This window comes from Sus scrofa, chromosome 6 (genome assembly GCF_000003025.6).
Source record: "Sus scrofa isolate TJ Tabasco breed Duroc chromosome 6, Sscrofa11.1, whole genome shotgun sequence".
Classification (NCBI taxonomy): Eukaryota; Metazoa; Chordata; class Mammalia; order Artiodactyla; family Suidae; genus Sus; species Sus scrofa.
The window spans coordinates 35270410-35288126 of record NC_010448.4 but is presented as its reverse complement, the minus strand read 5'-3'; the positions used below and the strand labels follow the sequence as shown (position 1 = coordinate 35288126).

The window sequence follows — 17717 nt, the reverse complement described above, 5'->3', positions numbered from 1 at the left end:
CCACGTTCAGGGCATTAAGGATATGATGTTGCTGAGAGTTGCAGTGTAGGTCACAGGCACAGCTCAGATCCCTCGTTGCTGTGGCTGTGGTGTAGGCCAGCAGCGGCAGCTCCGATTCGACCCCTAGCCTGGGAACCTCCATATGCCTCTGGTGTGGCCCTAAAAAGCAAAAAAAAAAACGAGTCCTGAGGATAATGATCCCCTCCTACCTTCCTTTCTTCCAAAGAAGTTGAGATTCCTCCCACCCATCACCCACCGTAGCTCGTGGGGGAGGAGAACCAGGCATTGTGGGGCGGACGGCACCAGAACTCTCGTGAAGGCAGCGTGATATGACAGGCTTCCTTTTATCTCCCACACCTATGCCTGCCCCCAAACACTGACACTCACAGACACCCCACAGTCTCACACACACACACACCTATACTGACAACATGCGGCAAAGTGGTTCAGAGGTTGGTTATCATTTTTGGTGTCTCATCTCCCCTCACCGTGTACTTGACCTGCTCGGGATCACTGCGGGGACCCTTACAAACCCCCACCTGCCGATGACCCAGGTTCCTCTGGGCCAGGATGCTGAGAAAATAAAGTCCCATGGGAGGCACGTCCGGGGTTCTCTCTTTCAGGGAGCAGGGAAGAGGGAGGTCTTGGCTTAGCCACCCCAACCCTGGTGGGTTCCAATTACACCCCAGAGGAATTCGAGCCTCAGTGAATATTTCTGAAATGACAGCCAGCGAGCGCAGCCTCCACCGATAAGGTCGGGGAGGGGAGAAGAAATAGGACCGCCTTCTCCTCTGAGTCCCCCCGCCCCCGCCAGCTGTGCCATACTTTTCTCTTGCAACTGGGGCGGGGGGCGGGGGTCCTTTGAAGACAGTGCACTCAGTGCAATGAGCAGGTCACAGAAGGACCAAGACTGTGTGATTCTCCTCTAGGAGTTTCCTAGAGACAGGAAGGGGTGGTGGTTTCCGGGGGGTTGGGGGAGTTACTGATTTGGGTACATCGTTTTGGTTGGGGAGGGTGGAAGAGATTTGCAGAGGGCGTGATGGTTGCCCAGCAACGCGAAGGGACTTGGCATGCCACGAGCTCTCCACTTAAATATGGTTGAGAGCGTAAACTTTATGTACGTCTATTTTACCACAATTTTTAAAAATGGAGTGGCGAGTTCCCCAGCAGCGGATTAAGGATCCGGCATTGTCACTGCTGTGGCTCAGGCCACAGCTGTGGTCAGTGGCTCCGGTTTGATCCCGGGAACTTCCACATGCCACAAGGATGGCCAAAAAATAATTAAGTAAAAAATAATGGGGTGGGATCTTAGAGAGTAAGAGGGCAGGTGGGAGGATGAGATGTCACTTTTTACACCAACAGCCAAGATGCCAGGGCGGATCCTGAGCTGTTACCCTCGGGTCTCTGGTTCCAGGGCTGGAAGGTGGAAGTTGTACAGGCTGTAGCAGTGAGATGCAGCCGGTAGGGGTCCCAGCTGGATGGGCAGGAGCCGGGGGATCCAGCGGATATATCACTGGCCAGTAATGGCTGAGACCTTCTCCACCTCCGTTGTGCATAGGGTTTCCTCTGCTGTGCCGGAGCCTGTGGCTGTCATTGATGGCACAGCTCTGGGGCCAGGCTGCAGAGGATCTGTGGAACCTATAGACCCGGGGCTCTATGCCCTGAGCAAAGGGGCCTGAGCCACGCTAGAGAGACCTCCCCTGCCATCACCACCAAGCCCAAAGGAGTCAGACCTGTTTTGACAGTTTGACAGTTTTCAGACCTGCTGGATGGAAGTGTTTCCTCTGCTGCTTCAGTGGGGGAGGCGGGCAGGCAAGTACAAGGTACACCTGCAGACACATTTTGCCGTGTTGGGAAAAATCAAGTGGGAGGGAATTTTTCCCTTTAGTTTTTTTTTTCTGAAATTTTCCCAGATCTTTCGAGCTTTAAATATTTACTCATTAAAATTGGATGAGACAACTTAGCTCCATTTACAGTCATCACATCTCCTAAGCCAAAAAAATCAGGACAAACAGCCAATAGCTGGGACGAAAACCTTGAAATCAGGACTGTCCTGGAAAATCGAAGTCACACAGTCACTAATTATACAGAACACATATGTTCAGGTCCCTTAACTAACCCAGCACTTTCCGGTTTTAGAAACGATATTTTAAAACTTTGGATCCTACCCGCTCCTCCAAATTTGCACTAAGAGGAAAACTTCCCTGCATCCTCAAAATTTCTAGAAAATTAACGCCTGCAGATGGAGAGCTGTTTTGGCAGATTATTCGGAGGGTGGTCGTCCTCAGAAAACATGGCTCGTCACCCCCCATAATGGCGTCTGGAGCCCACATGGCCCAGCCCCCTTGCTGACAGACCCCCAGGCTGCAGGGCTGGAAGTTCTGATGATGGACTTAATTTGCTGTGATGAATTGTATGCATGGACCAGTGATCCAAACTGCAGCTGAGACCGATTATATTTAATGACTGCAAAGGTCCTTATGAAAACACGTGGGTGTATATCCTTGTCCATTCGAGAGGATGTCCAGCCTGGCACAAAACAAAGGGCGAAGGGTGACCCCCCCCCCCACCACCACCACCTAGAAAGGCAGGGCTTCCTGGGAGCTGGGCCCTGGGATGAGGCTGAAGACCACGGTGGCCCAGCCTGCAATGCCTTGTCTGCCCACTCATACACACTCAGCTTCCAACCAAACTGTGGGCACATTGTCACGGCCCGCCCACCTGCCCCATCTTGGTCAAGCGGGTCTGCCCTAGGCCGTCCCATTCACTACCTGAAGTTGGTGGTTTCCATGAGGCAAAGCAAGAATCATCTAGAGCCCCAGTCCATCCTGTGCCACTCAGCTCACCAGAGGGTGTGTGTGTGTGTGTGTGTGTGAGAGAGAGAGCACATGCAATTTTAGGGTGGGAGGAGGGATAGAATTAAGAGCATATGAGGAAGGTGTCATGAAAGCTGTGTAGCTCTTAGTACTTTGCACTCAATACTGGTGGATCGGTGGATAGATGGAGAAAGGGATGGTGGATGAGTAGACGAATGATAGATGGATAGATGGATGAGTGGATGAAGGGATGGTGGATGAGTGTGTGATTGATGGATGAGTGGATGGATGGATGGATGGAAAGATGGATGGTGGATGAGTGCCTGAAGGATGGATGGATGGATGGATGGATGGATGGATGGATAAATAGACAAATTAATGTGTAGATGAATGGATGGGTGGCCGATGGGTGAATGGTAGGAGAAAGAGAAGTGAATTGATAAGTGGGAGAAAGGTGGATAGGTTGGTGGAAGTACAGTGGGCATTGTCACCTATGTGTCACATATATGACTCAAGGCAAGTCTCTTTTCTAAGTACCTGTTTACTCACTTGAAAAACGGGACAAACAATATTCACCTCATAGGCTTGTTAGGAGCTTCCAATTTGGCAGCATATGTAAAAGTTTTTACAGTGTGTGAAAGGGTACACAGATGTTTACTATTGTCATAACTAATGCTAACCACAAGGCTTTGCCGTCACTGTCAACTCCAAAGCATGGATGACCCTACATTCTTGATGCGGCAGCTTCAAAAAGGATAGGGAGACTGAGACAGGGGTATAGGAATGCAGCTGTTGGCCCAGGCATCCACATCTGGTTCCATGGGGAGGGACTAGTCACTGAGCTGGAGAGCAGGGAGCCCCACGTGCCTCCCTGTTCAAACACCCAAAAGCTCCAATGGGTGGAATACACTTCTCCCTCCCATCCCCGGCCCCAGTTCTGCTAACATTATTGCTCATTCCTAGCCTCCATTGTCAGGTATGCCAAATGGTGAGAATAGAGTACTTCCAGTGGTCCCCCGTCAGTGAGGTGCCAGTGAGAAAACATCTGCAAGCTGAGAAATGTTGCAACAGAGCCTCAAACTCAGAGCCCAGGCGGATAATGAACTGGGTGAGGCTGACCAGGTAGAGGGTGTGTTGAACCAAAGATCACATCCCCATGTCTAAAGAGGGCAGCTAAGGAGTTCCCGTCGTGGCTCAGTGGTTAACCAACCCGACTAGTAACCATGAGGTTGCGGATTCGATCCCTGGCCTCGCTCAGTGGGTTAAGGATCCGGCATTGCTGTGAGCTGTGGTTTAGCCTGGCAGTTATAGCTCTGATTCGACCCCTAGCCTGGGAACCTCCATATGTCACAGGTGCATTCCTAAAAAAACCAAAAGACAAAAAAAAAAAAAAAAAAGAAAAAGAAAGAGAGAAAGAAAAAATAAAGAGGGCAGCTGATTGTGGCCAAGCATGATTGTGGTCCAGGGGCTGCCAGGTCTCATGTGCAGAAAAATCAAGAACTCTAGCCATTTAGTGTGTTGGTAAAGAGGACAGAATCTGGGGCCAGGAGCCGAGGTCCAGCACTGACCAGCTCTGTGGCCTCAGGGAGTTAGTTAACCTCTCTGTGCCTCAGTTCTCTTATCTTGGTAATAGGGGCATTGTGAGGATTGAATGGCTTGATGTATAGAAGTGCTAAGAACACTGCCTGGCACTTAAGAAGCACTGTATTAATGTTGATAGGAAATTTCCATTTTGAAACATAGACAACCATGCCAAGGTTTCAAAATCTCCAGGGCCAACACAGGCTATGAGGTTTCAGCCTCCAGTCTATAAAAATGTTCAATGCTGGAGCTCCCACCGTGGCGCAGCAGGTTCAATCCCTGGTCTTGCCCAGTGGGTTAAGGATCCGGCGTTGCCGTGAGCTGTGATGTAGGTCGCAGATGCGGCTCGGATCTGGCATTGCTGTGGCATAGGACAGCGGCTACAGCTCCGATTCGACCCCTAGCCTGGGGACCTCCATATGCCGTGGGTGTGGCCCTAAAAAAGAAAAAAAAAAGTTCAATTGTTACTAGGACAATGATGGGTCCCTCTGTGTGAGGTGAGGATGGATGGGGCCCCTCTCCATCATTCTGGAGCATCCGGCAGGAAGGATGGGGTTGGTGTGCTTCCTTCTCCCCCTGGGAACACAACCCCTGCCCCAGACAATTCAGCATCTTCTTCCTCACCCTCCACCATGATTCCGATCAACGCCATATCTCATCTATTTTGAGACCCCCCAAAATATACGATGCTCCAATATTTGATGTATCACAACAAATGAACCAACAAATAACCAATTAAACTGTAACACACAAGTGAGGTATTCAAATGTAAGGGATGCTATAATGAGAAAAGCTGAGCATCTTTATGGCAGTGGAGTCTGGTACGAGCTACCATAGGTTGAGCTCCTGCTATGGGTCAAAACCTGGCTGCTCGGTCTTCATCCATTATCTTCACACATCCCAATTGTCCCCATTTTACTGATGAGGACACTGAGGCTAAGAAAGGCAAAGCAGCTTACTAAGTTATACAGCCAGTATAACTTGGATTGGAGCCCGAAAGGCTCAGTCCTAAGGTCGCCTCCTCCCCTTTCATTGTCCCCTGCCCGCCCCTCTGCCTCTTGACACCACCGAAAGGCAACACCGAACTGAACCTGTCACCTGCCCTTGGCTGTGTCATAGCACACGGTGACTCTCACGGTAGCCTTGGATGAGCCCCAGCCAGTCCATGCTTGATTCTGTCTGAACTCCAGAAGCAGAGCCAGGAGGGCCACATTCATTATTGACACAGCAAAATTAATTTCTGCCAGCTCCTCCCTCCCCCTCCACGCCCGGCCCCCGCCCCTCGCCTCTCCTATGAGCGCTGACGCGCGGCTGCTGACTGGCGCTCCTGAAATGCCAACTTGCATTTCTCATCATTAATTTCTTTCTAAATGTCATTAGTAATTGTTCCTGCTCGACCAGAGAGTGCAATCCAGGCTTCCGCAGAGAGCACGGGGTTCTCGTCTCTCTGCCGGAGGGGGCTGAGCACCCCCAGCCACCCAGACCCTGGCATCCTGGCAGGGGGCAGCCAGCCCACTCCCGGGGAGCTGAGCAGACAGACCGCAGTATCAAGAGACAAAGCAAGCATTGTTTTTAACATGCGTGGGCCTCTGCAACAGGATAAAACCTGCCCATGATCTCAGAGTGGTGGCTCAGCACACAGGTTCTATAGCCGCTATTGCTTCGGTTCAAATCCCATCTCTGCCACGGCTTAGCGTGCCTCAGTCTCCCCTTCCGCAAAATGGGGAGAACAACAACATTGGTTTCAAAAGATTGTCCTGAGGATAAAACAGGATAATTAATGCAAAGGGCTCCCCATAGCGCCTGGGGTTGTTGCTGTTACAATTACTCCCCATGTCAACCCCCCGGCCCAGGCTCTACTCTGGCACTTCCTAGCTATGTGACATGATAGCACCTAGCACGTTTCCTATCTGAAAGGGGGACGGTGACATCCCATCAGTTCTATGCCTAAGCCCCCACCCCACCCCCATTAGCCCCTCCTGGGCTCAGCTACTGCATTCAGTGCTTCACAAACAACACATTGCACCCCTACCTGTACCCACCCCCCCAGGGGCAGTGGCAGCAGCCATTGTCCAGGTGAGGATGGTGAGTTTCAGGGGGAGGTCACATGCCCAAGGTCACAGGGACCTTGAAGGAGCAACTGAGATTTACACCCCCGGCCCTCAAGGCTCTGTGTCTTTCCTGCCCCTTTGTCTACGTCAATGAGCAGGGCAGGGCTTTGTCAGGTGCCAACCTCTGGGAGCCTTGGACCAATACAGCACCCACTGTTCTTAGGATTATCATTGTTTCTAAGAAACTGAAGGCATTTGGTCCCGGCTGGGACAGCGCCGGCGAGGGGCTGGGCTCACAGCACACAGTGGCCGCCGGCTTCAGGCTCCTGGCAGCTCCCCCATGCCCATCTGTCGCCATGGCATGGTGCCCCTCTAAAGTTGGTTGCCCCCCCCCCCGCCCTAGGGCATGAATGACAGGCTCTGATGGGCAGACGGACAGCCCGAGGCCGATTCTAAGTGCCATCTCTGCCCGGAGCGGGGCCTTGGGGGGAGCTCCTCCCCCTGGTCCCCACCTGGACCTCCACACACTTCCTGCATGAGGGCATCTGAGCACAGCAAGGCGCAAGCTCCTCCCAGGCCTGACCCCCCCCCACCTCCCACCCACGGTGACCACAGCAGCCACCGCTCACCCAGAGCAAGACACCCATGAGCCTCAGGAGCCTTGTGACCTCCGAGTCACCTTCTGGAACTCCTGTCCTCCTAGGAGGTGAGGCTCTGCCTGCAGCCAGCAGCCCCTTGGCTCCTAAGGGCTCGAAAGTTGCTTGCAAGCCCACGCCCCAGCCTTGGGGCCAAGCACTCGGACGCTGGTGTCAGGCTGCCTGTGCTCACAGCCCTGCACCTCCAGCAGCTGTGAGCCTCAGTTTACCCATCTGTGCCACGGAGATCCTAAGATGCCACCCTCGCGGGGTCACCGTGAGGTCTCAGAAGATCGCACGTGCGAAGAGACAGAGTCAGGCTCCAGGCTAGCACCCGGGAAATGCTGCCTCGTTTTTCCTACACTGGGGCGAGAGGCTCAGGTCGGCATTCAGGCCTCGGAAGGAAAGGAGCAGAGTCAGTTTTCTCCAGACGCAGACCCTAAACCCCCGCACACGGCCCCCTCAGGAGGCTCGGCCACCCCAAGCGGTGGCAGGGGTGAGAGAGGGTAATGATGACGGTGGTGGCAGGGCACTTCACCGTGGGAGGGCAAGGCCTTGCCCCACTCAAAAGTGTATCAACTAAGAGACGGATGAACAGGCCTAAACACAGAGGAAGGGGCCGAGCCCAGGCTTCCTTCGATGTCACGGGGCGGGGGCGGCGGCTGTGGGTTCTGCTGTAGAGCCGTCCTGTGATGTGCGACTTAGCACATGTCATGACTGAGGTGATGCCCTATGATGCTGCACCATCATACGTTATAGCTCGTACACATTACACTAAATTATCCCAAAACTCAGAATCAATACTCCTTCTGCTTGTCCTCATCGGCTTCTCTCTCCGTAGCCCCTTGAGGGACGGAGACCTCTGCATGGCCATCAGCTACACACCCTTGGCGTGTAAAGAGCTCCGCAAACCCGGTGGGCTTCAGTGAGCACATCCACGCATGACGGGCAGAAGGAATGAGCCCTGAAGGAGTGAACTGAAGCCCAGGGGCATCAGAGCACGGTCACCACGGTGACAACGACAGTGGCTGATGCTCCGCAAACCTGGACTCAGACCAGACCCGTTGTTGAAGGCTTTTCAGGCACCACGGCCTCTGATCCCCACAACGCCCACAAAAAAGGACCATCCTTATCCCCCATCTGCTGAGGTGCAGAGAGGGTCAGTGGCTTGCTCAAGGTCACAGAGCCACTCAGGGGTGGGGCTGGGATTGGCAGCCCAGCTGTGCATCCAACAGTTTGGCAGCCATGGCACTGCCACACAAAGAATAGAAACTGGGCTGGGCTGTGCTGGGCTCTGGTTTCCCGCTCAGGTGGGGAAGGCAGGACACTCAAAGGGATTGTACCCTGAAATGTGCAATAATTACCTACAGGAAGCTTTATATTCAAAGTGCTCTCCACACATAAACTTTCCACCCTTACAAAACCCAAGGTAGTAGGTTCTACCCCATTGTACAGACAAAGAAACTGAGGCCAGAGAAGTGCAAGCATCTGCAATAGAAAACAATGGAGGGGGCAACCTGGGAAGGACCCCAATATCAGCAACAGGTTCCTACTGCCTGGAACCCCTGCCGTGTGTCACCCGCCACCTCCCCTCGCTTCCCCAGGCCAAGCCTAGCCAGGTTGTGCTCTCCCTGCAGCAGTGGGTGGTACAGACCAGGCTGTCTTTAAAGCAGGAAGGAGGAAGATGCTGCTACGCACAGAAAGCTCAGCCAAAGAGTCAAATGCTAAGTATGTGCCTAGAGCACTTTCAATTTTTAATTATTATTAGTTATAATTATCTGGCTGGATCTGACAGCAGCAGCGCAAAGAGGTAAGGAAACTGGCTCCTTGGTTACCCATCTTATAAGGACCAGGAATTTAAAAAATGGGCTCCTAGAATCTGCAGTTGCAACCCTCCTTCTTGCACTCCTCTCCTTGTTGGTGTTCTCTTTCCTTTATTTCCTGCTTTCTAGGAGCTAAAAACAAATATGGTAAAACATGGTGGATGGATGGATGGATGGATGGATGGATGGATGGATGGATGGACGGATGGATAGATGGATGGATGGATGGGTGGGTAGATGGCAGAAAGAAGCTTCCCCCTCTAAAACTTCACATTAGAGTGGGAAGTCAGGTGTAGACATAGTTGCTACAATCCGTATAGGCAAAGAGATCAAGGGGTTAAACACAGGCTGGAGAAGCCCAAGGAGGGAGAATCAGGGAGGGCTTCTCAGAGAAGGGACCACTTGAGCTGGAAGAAGGGAAGGGCGATCAAGCAGAAGGCTTGGTGGGGGCAACGTGCATCCCAGAAGGTGAGATAAGAACTGTCCAGAAGAATGAAGCAACAGGGTGCTCATCCTTCTCCAGCCTAACTTCTCTTTTCTCTGCTCCTTGGACTTCCCAAAGCCGTCCATGCCTCTGAGCCTTTGCACGGGCTGTTCCCTTTCCTGGATGCTCCCCCAGCTCTTCCCCACATGACTCCTTCTCAAACTTCAGGACCCAGTTGAAATGCCAGCCTTCCTTAACCACCAGGTTTTTCACCCCCAGCATCCCCTCCCCTTGCCCTGACACACACACATACACACACACACACACACACACATTCGTGCACACACACATACACACACACTTCACATTTTGTCCCAATGCTGTGTTTTACTGTCTTCAAAATTCCTCCATCTGAAACGACCTCATTCACGTATTTACTGACTTATAATTGGTGTCTCCCTCAGAATGGCAGCTCCGTGACATTGGGTACCTGTCACAGCTGCAGCCCAGGCCCCTTCGATGGCGCCTGTAATAGATACTCAGTAAACATTTATTAAAGGAAGACGGAATGAGGGGAGGGGTCAAAGCAAATGCTACAAGGGCTAAGAAGCAAGGGTCCCCCTGGAGCTCAGACCACGCCTCTGGCTCACAGACACCTCCCCCTGGCTGGGTACCAGGATTTGGCCTGGCAGGGCCCAGCTTGCCCCATCAGAAGAGCTCCACGTTGCTAGTTAGAATACCTAGCTCTGCTTTTAATCAATTGTAATCATTTAGCTGGAAGCGGCGTGATTAGGCACACAAGCAAACAGCGTGAGCTAATCCTTTAAATGCGCCCGCTCAACGCCGGGCTGGCCGCTTTACCACTGCGGGCCCGGCTCAGGAAGCGCTTCCTGCGGCCCCTTGCTTTGCCAGCAAGGGAGCCTAGATTCCAGGGCACAGGGCAGGCCCTCTGCTCGCCCCCAGCCCGGCCCCATCACAGTGGGCTGCAGGATGCCAGGCTCAGCCTTCGGGGACAGCACCCGGTTGCCATCTGAGGGACAGTGGCGGCACCAGGAAGCATGAGGGCACCTGCAGTTTCTGTCTCCACAACTGGGCCCGGTCCTTCCTCTCCCCAAGCCTGGTCTGAGCTGAACTCACCCCCTCGCTCTTTGCAAGAGGGTGTGCAGGCTTCCGGCCTCAAGCTCCAGCCTAGCGAATATGGCTATAGGCCGGGCTCCACAGAGCAGGGCCCCAGGGCGCTTCTGCCCGGGCCCACCTGCAAGCAGGTTCTTTTGCATCCCCTGTTCCTGCTATTTGTGCTACCTGCTTGGCCCAACTACTAAAATAGTTTCTGGGTCCCCTGACACGAGGCTTTTTATAGTTCAGCACCGCAGGCCTCATTTAAATCTATTAGCTCATATAAATGGCAATTCATTTAAACTTTGGAGGATTTCTGTTTTTGCCCGGGTGGCAAAGACAATTTGGCTTTGCACGTGGCTCTGCCATTTGCTGGTGACCCAGGGCCAATCACTTAACCTCTCGGAGTCTCAGTTTCCATATCTGTAAATGGGGACAGGAGTCCCCACCCACCCCAAATGCTTAGGACAGGGCCTGGCCCACACGGCATCCACCCAGGGGTTATAACTACTGTTGTAACTACTTGTCCAGTTTGGGGGAGAGCTTGTCCACCTGGTAGAGCACGGGTGGGAGGTGCACCCCTCGTGGTTCCCTCAGGGCCAATGAAGGATGAGATGCAGCAAGGCGGTTAGGAAGGCGGTACCAGCTCTGCCAGTGTCTGTGGGCACAGAGGTGTCCACAGGGACTCAGAGACAGCTGGGCTGGGCGGGCAGAGTCCGCCCCTCCCCTCAGGTCAGCGAACCCCTGGCAAGGGGTCCACAGGGCCCCAGGCCTTCATCTGCTGAGGCCCCGAGGCTGGAAATGCAAGGCCAACAGCCTTGACACTCTCAGGGTCTGCTGTTTACAGGGTTGTCTCGCATCTCCCACCAAATCTGCATACGTCCCTCCACTGAGCCTGGGGCCCAGGGAAGCAGGGTCCAGAGTAAAGACCCTGGCCCAAGGCACTAGGAAACATGTAGAAAGAGGCACTCGAGGCCCCAACCTCTGGCCCCCGCTCCATGCCCTTCCCCCTCGCTCTGTATGTAGCTCTTGCCCGTGCCCCAGTGCCCATGGCCTTGAGACTTGGGTGGGCGCCGCAGAAGGAAGGGTTTCGAAACTCGCTTTGTTCCAATTCAGGCCAGAAATCATGAAGTCACAGCAAGTGTAAGGGACTCTCAAAAGTTATCTGACCCTCAAATGACTAATGCCAATAAGATGCCAACAATCACAGCAACAGGACATGATAATAACCGGTAGCTGTTAGAATAACCAAGCTCTTCCCATGCGCCAGCCACTGTGCCAAGAGCATTACAGCACACCCATGAGATAGGAAATTTTTTTTTTTTTTTTTTTTTTTTTTGCTTTTTAGGGCCACACCCGAGGCATATGGAAGTTCCTGGGCTAGGGGCTGAATCGGAGCTACAGCTGCCAGCCTATGTCACAGCTCACAGCAACGCCGGATCCCCAACCCACTGAGCGAGGCCAGGAATTGAACCCACAGCCTCATGGATTCTTGTCAGATTTGTTTCCCCTGAGCCACAAAGGGAATTCGCAAGGTAGGAACTCTTAATACTCCCACTTTACAGATAAAGAAACTGAGACCCACAGCTGATAAATGATAGAATGAGGCTTCATAGGCAGAGCCGCCCTCACAAAGACTGTGCTCCCTGCCTCCGCCTCTCCGCATTTCAGACACGCACTCTGTTTGCATACCTCTACTGACAGGGACCTCACCACCTTTCATTTCATCTGTCTGTAGACAGTTTTCCCGCATCAGTGGACGTCTGTGGTGTCTGGCAGCCCATGCTCCCTTCCCTGGCTGGTCTGCACTGCTTGGCCCCACTTGGGGCCACAGCTCATCCGCCTGGGGCCACAGTTCATTAGAGCCAGGCTGGACAGCTGACCTGAGCTCCACCATCAGATGCCCACGCCAGGGACCTAGAACCTGTGGCCTGCACACTGGCCATTACCCGCAGTCACCATTTCTGGGTTAGCTGGGTGTTCCTTCCAGCTCCTTGTGTAGCGCCATCCCCACAGAAAATCCCCTCTGCTGATATACCCAGGTGTGTCTGTCTCAGGAACCGTGGTGGCATCACAGGGACTGGCCACCTTCCTCGGTGTACAGGGTCAGGCTGCAGAGAGAGAATGTGATACCAGCCAGAAAGGGGCAGAGGCGGAGTGTCAGTGCTTTGATAAAGGCCACTTGGTTCCTGGGAACAGGACTGCTGAAAACGCAGTGACACATCTCTGCTGTACGCATCCAAAGCCATGCCACGTCCTTACCGTCTAATTCCCATCTTGCTTGAGAGGAATGATCATCAGAGACCAAACTCCTCGTCCTGGGTCCCCACCCATGACCGGAAGTTTAACAGACAGCAGAGCTTAAAACACTTGAAGGCAACTGTCTCCCCCCAACCCCCACCCCGCTGCAATGCAGCCAAGTCTGCTCCTGCTGAGACAGCCTCCTGAAAGCTCCTTGAAGCCAAGCTGGATGCGCACAGCCTAGCACCCTGCCCGGGCCAAGTAGGGCACACGTGTGCTTGCGCATGCATTTGTGTACAGGTTGATACCTTGCTCAGGCATCTGTACCCGAGCTGCCAGCAACCACTGGTCTGTTTTCTCTTCTGACATGTTTGCCTTTTCCCAGAAGGTCATGTACATAGACCCCCACGGTGGGGAGCCTTTTGAGTCTGGCTTCTTTCACTTGCAATTTGCAATTCACGCACGTTGTTGCGTGTGAGCAGTGGCATTTTATTGCTGAGTAGTAAGGCACTGTCTGAATGGACATGTCTCTGGTCATTTACCAGGGAAGGGACCATGGGGGTGTGGGGGGGACAGTTTGAGGTTTTTTTTGGGGGGGGGTCTTTTTAGGGCCGCACTCTCAGCACCTGGAGGTTCCCAGGCTAGGAGTCCAATCGGAGCTGTAGCCGCTGGCCTATGCCACAGCCACAGCAACTTGGGATCTGAGCCACATCTGTGACCTACACCACAGCTCATGGCAACGCCGGATCCCTAACCCACGGAGCGAGGCTAGGGATCGAACCCGCATCCTCATGGTTCCTAGTCGGGTTTGCTAACCACTGAGCCACGACAGGAACTCCAGAGTTTGGGGCCATTATAAATGAAGCTCTGTATCATTCATGGAGAGGTTTCTGGATGAGCGTGTTTTCAGTTCTCTGGGATAAATACCCCGCAGGAGGACTGCTAGGTCATAGGTTAACTGTATGTTTAACTTTGTAAGCAATTCACAAACTATCTTGCCACGTGGCCAACCCATTTTGCATTCCCCCGGCAGTGCAGGAAACTTCCGACAGTTCCTCCACGCCCTGGCCCATACTTGTGGTGTTGATTTTTCTGTTTTTGTTTTTAATCGTTCTCCTAGGTGTACAATGCATTGCATTGTGGAGTTCATCTTCTCTTCCCACCCAGGTTGCGCATCTCTGGTGAAGTGTTGAGATTTTTTTGCTTATTTATTTACATATTTTATTTTATTTTATTTTCTAGGGCCACACCCGCAGCATATGGAGGTTCCCAGGCTAGGGGTCTCATCAGAGCTGTAGCCACCAGCCTACACCACAGCCATAGCAACGCGGGATCCGAGCCTTGTCTGCAAACTACACCACAGCTCACAGCAATACCAGATCCTTAACCCACTGAGCGAGGCCAGGGATCGAACCTGCAACATCATGGTTCCTAGTCGGATTCATTAACCACTGAGCCACGACGGGAATTCTGCCCCCCCCCACACCATGTCGAGTTTTGAGAGTTTTTAAAAAAATATGTTCTGGATACAAATCCTTTATCAAATATGTGATTTGCACATATTTTCTCTGAGCCTGTGACTTTTCATTCCCTTCATGGTGTCTCTCAAAGACCAAACTTCTTCAATTGGGGTTCAGGATGTAAATCAGATCAAACCTCTTTCCTGCGTGGTTTCCCATCACCATGGGGATAAAATCCAAATGCCTTTGCTATCCCATGAACCTTGCCATGACCTGGCCTGCACCTGCCAGCCCCTTTCACACACCACCCCCAACCCGCCCAGTGTGTTTCTGTTGTTCCAGCAACACACCAAACTCGCACTGGCCACAGGGCCTTTGCATTCATGGCTCCCTCCCACCCACTCTCCCTCTCACCTCCCAGGCCTCAGCTCAAAGGCCACCTCCTCAGAGAGGCCCTCCCTGACCACACTCACCAAGGCATAACCAAACCGACTCCATTATGCTCTGCCTATTACCATTTTCTTCATGTCATTGACCCCTATTGGAAAGTGTCTATCAGTCTTTCCAAAATGTAGGTCCTATGGCTGTTTCTCCATCTTGGGGTCACCAAGGTCTTGTTAGTTTCTAGATCCAGTGCCTGTGCGCACGTATTGGGCCCTCCATATACATGCCTTGAACACAGGCAGAGCAACATTGAGTTCCCTCTCGTGACTGTGCCCTGGCTTGTCCAAAGTCCTTTAAGTTAATCTTTGTCTTTGGCCAGAGCTAGATGACTCAGAATCAAATAGGACTTGCACCTCCCTCTTTTGGGCACCTATGCTCCTATTAATGCATCCGAAGAGAATACTTCCTTTGGAGGCAGACATAGCATTCTGTCACAGACCAAACTGGCCAGAGCCCAATCCCACCTCTGTCACCTCTAGATCAACAGGAGGAAGTCTGGTCCTCTAGGGAGGACAATCCTAAAACTCATATCTTCTCAAGAGCCCTCAGCCCAGAGTCATACGTACATTTGCACACAAATGTCAGCTTCCCTGAGTCTCCTCACAGGACCCACCTGACACACAGCAAGGAGAGCCAGGTAAGGTCCCAGCAAGCCCTGTCTCCTATTGCACCCCGAAGCCTGCACCAGGGAAATAACCCACTTGCCTGCCAGCCCCAGCTTTAGCATAAGGATGATGAAATTCCCAATGCCCGAAAAACCCTCCTCTCAAAAAACCAGAAAATTGCTCTTCAAGTTACTTAACGAAAGCCATTATTTGCATAGATTTGGCATTGCTACGACACTTCCACATTTAAATGGTCTGTAATTAAAATCATTAATTGCAGAAAATAGTGACTCGTTAAGGCTATAATTTAGTGAGGTTCTCAGCAATGGAGGATCTGCCTTAAAGGTTGATGGGGTGACCTAGGAAAGCACCAGAGCACAAGCCATTGTGGTGGCTGGGACGTCTGCAGCCCCAGGTGGGTGCAGCCGGAGCGAGACCCGGCTGGAAACCGCAGCTGCCTGCACCCCTGCATCACGAGGGAGGCCTCTGGCACAGCCATGCCCATGACGCTCGAAAAAGGCAGGACTGGGAAATATTTCTGGGAAAACCCTCAAAACCAACCTGGAGAGCAGGCATCCCTCTCTTTGGCATCCAGGACAATGTAGGGGGACCAGAGGGCCGAGGGACCCCAGAGTTTAAGTAAATCATAGTTTACATGAGCTGGTGCCTTTATAAGAGGCCTGCCGGGTTGGGCTATAAAAAGCTTCGGTTGTCTGGGGACCCAGGGCCTATTCTGGTAGCTGGGCCAGGCAGGTAAGGCAGGTGCAGGTGGGGGAGACAGAGCACAGACTTCATTAGGAGGAGGGGTACAGAGTGTGTGCGCCAGCAAGGCTTCCTGGACGGACACTGATCAAACCTGGTGCCAGGGCCCTTGGTCAAATGAGAGAGGGGACAGGTAGTGGTCCCCTCTTAGGCCTCAGCACAGAGGTGCACGCTCCATTTGTGGATCAACGGAGGTCAGTGGTGGGCCCTAGTGGGGGTCACTACCTTGCTGGTGATCACTGGGGAGTGGAACCCCCTCTCTGGGCCCAGGTCCATAATTCTGTCCTACCCTGGGATGGGCTATATGAGAGACACAAAGACTTAGAGGAACTCAGAGGGACTGGGTGAAAAGAAACAGGCTTTCCAGGAAACCACCTGGCCGAGGTCAAGGTCAGAGGCGAGGTCTATCTGCTCAGCTTGCCAGGCCCTGGCAGGGGGCAGCCCGTGGGAACAGGGCCCTGACTGTCGGGACCGTGAATCCCTCCTGTGCCCCCTGTGGGCCTGTTTTCATTTCCTCTGGGCGATGGCCGTCACCAGCCATGCAGACAGGATGGGTCCTGGGCTGTGCCATGGTGAGCTGGGCTACCCTGTGTCAGGTGTGGTTGTGCCCCTTCAACCCCAGAAGGAGGCCACCAATGCTCTCCTCCAGCGACATTATGACTCTGCCATGGCTGCAGCCTCATCCCCGAGGCAGGTACGGCTGCTGAGCGCAGGATCGGCGCCTGCGTGCGGGTGCGGGTGGGCGGACTGGGTGAGCAGACACTCCCTCTGGGCCAAGGTAGGACGTCAAGGGTATGGCGAATGCCAGCACCGAGGGAATTCCCTCCCTTGCCCCTTTGAAATTGAGCACGGCCTCGCAACGGGCTCCAGCCAAAACAAGGTGGGGGCGAGATGGAAGCTTTGAGAGCCTGCCTGCGATCACCACCTCCTCCCCTCCCTGCCTCGGTGACCATGCAAACAGGGACACTCCACGGGGCCAGGTCCCTGAGTACCAGGAGCAGAGTCCCTCCCCGGCGAGCTGTCTGGAGGTATAACATGAGGGACGTATACGTCTTTGTTATTTGAAGACGGACAGATCTAGAGGATGTTTGTTACTGCAGCAGAACCGAACCTGCATCCTAACAGAAAATGTTATCATTCGCCGTATGTGTGACTGTGTGTACGTGTGGTATTTCTGTGGATGCCTGTGTGAGACTTCTTTCTGGGTATGATGTTATGCTGTGTGTATGGGGTTACACTCTGAAAATGATGTCTCTGTGTGTATGTGTGTATTCTTAGGCGGCTCTGGTCCAGGCCAGGCCAGGAGGAACTGTGTGTGTGGAGCTTCCTTCTGTGCGTGTGATGTTACTGCACAATGACTGTGTTTGTTATTTGTGGGAAGGCATATGACCTCTCCAGTGTCACAAGAGTTTCTTGCAAAAACCAGTGGGTGAGAAGGTAGTTTCATCTGGACTCAGATCTTGCGTCTCAAAACCCAGTAACAGTTGGGAAGGAGCCCCGTAGGAAGCCGAAGGCAGTGATGGCAGGTGCCCAGGGAGGCGGAGCACAGCAGCTTCCCCTCCCAAGGGCCCTCTCAGCTCCTACGGGCCCTGGATGGGGCCTGAAGAAGCTGAGGGTAGTGGTCCCCCATCTGAGGGCCACATCAGCCTCAGGACCCCTGGCGAGCATCCCTTCTTCCGAGTTGGGGCCCAACCTGGCATTCCCGGATCTCACACTTCTAATCTTCCTGGGCACACTGAGGTTCTAAGAACCTGCTTCC

At 53.1% G+C, this 17717-nt stretch overlaps 1 protein-coding gene across 5 annotated transcripts in view; it reads right to left on the bottom strand.

Moving 5' to 3' along the window:
• The window catches only part of ZNF423 (zinc finger protein 423), a 370410-nt gene that overhangs the window by 11569 nt on the left and 341124 nt on the right, over window positions 1-17717 (bottom strand). The window lies entirely within an intron of this gene.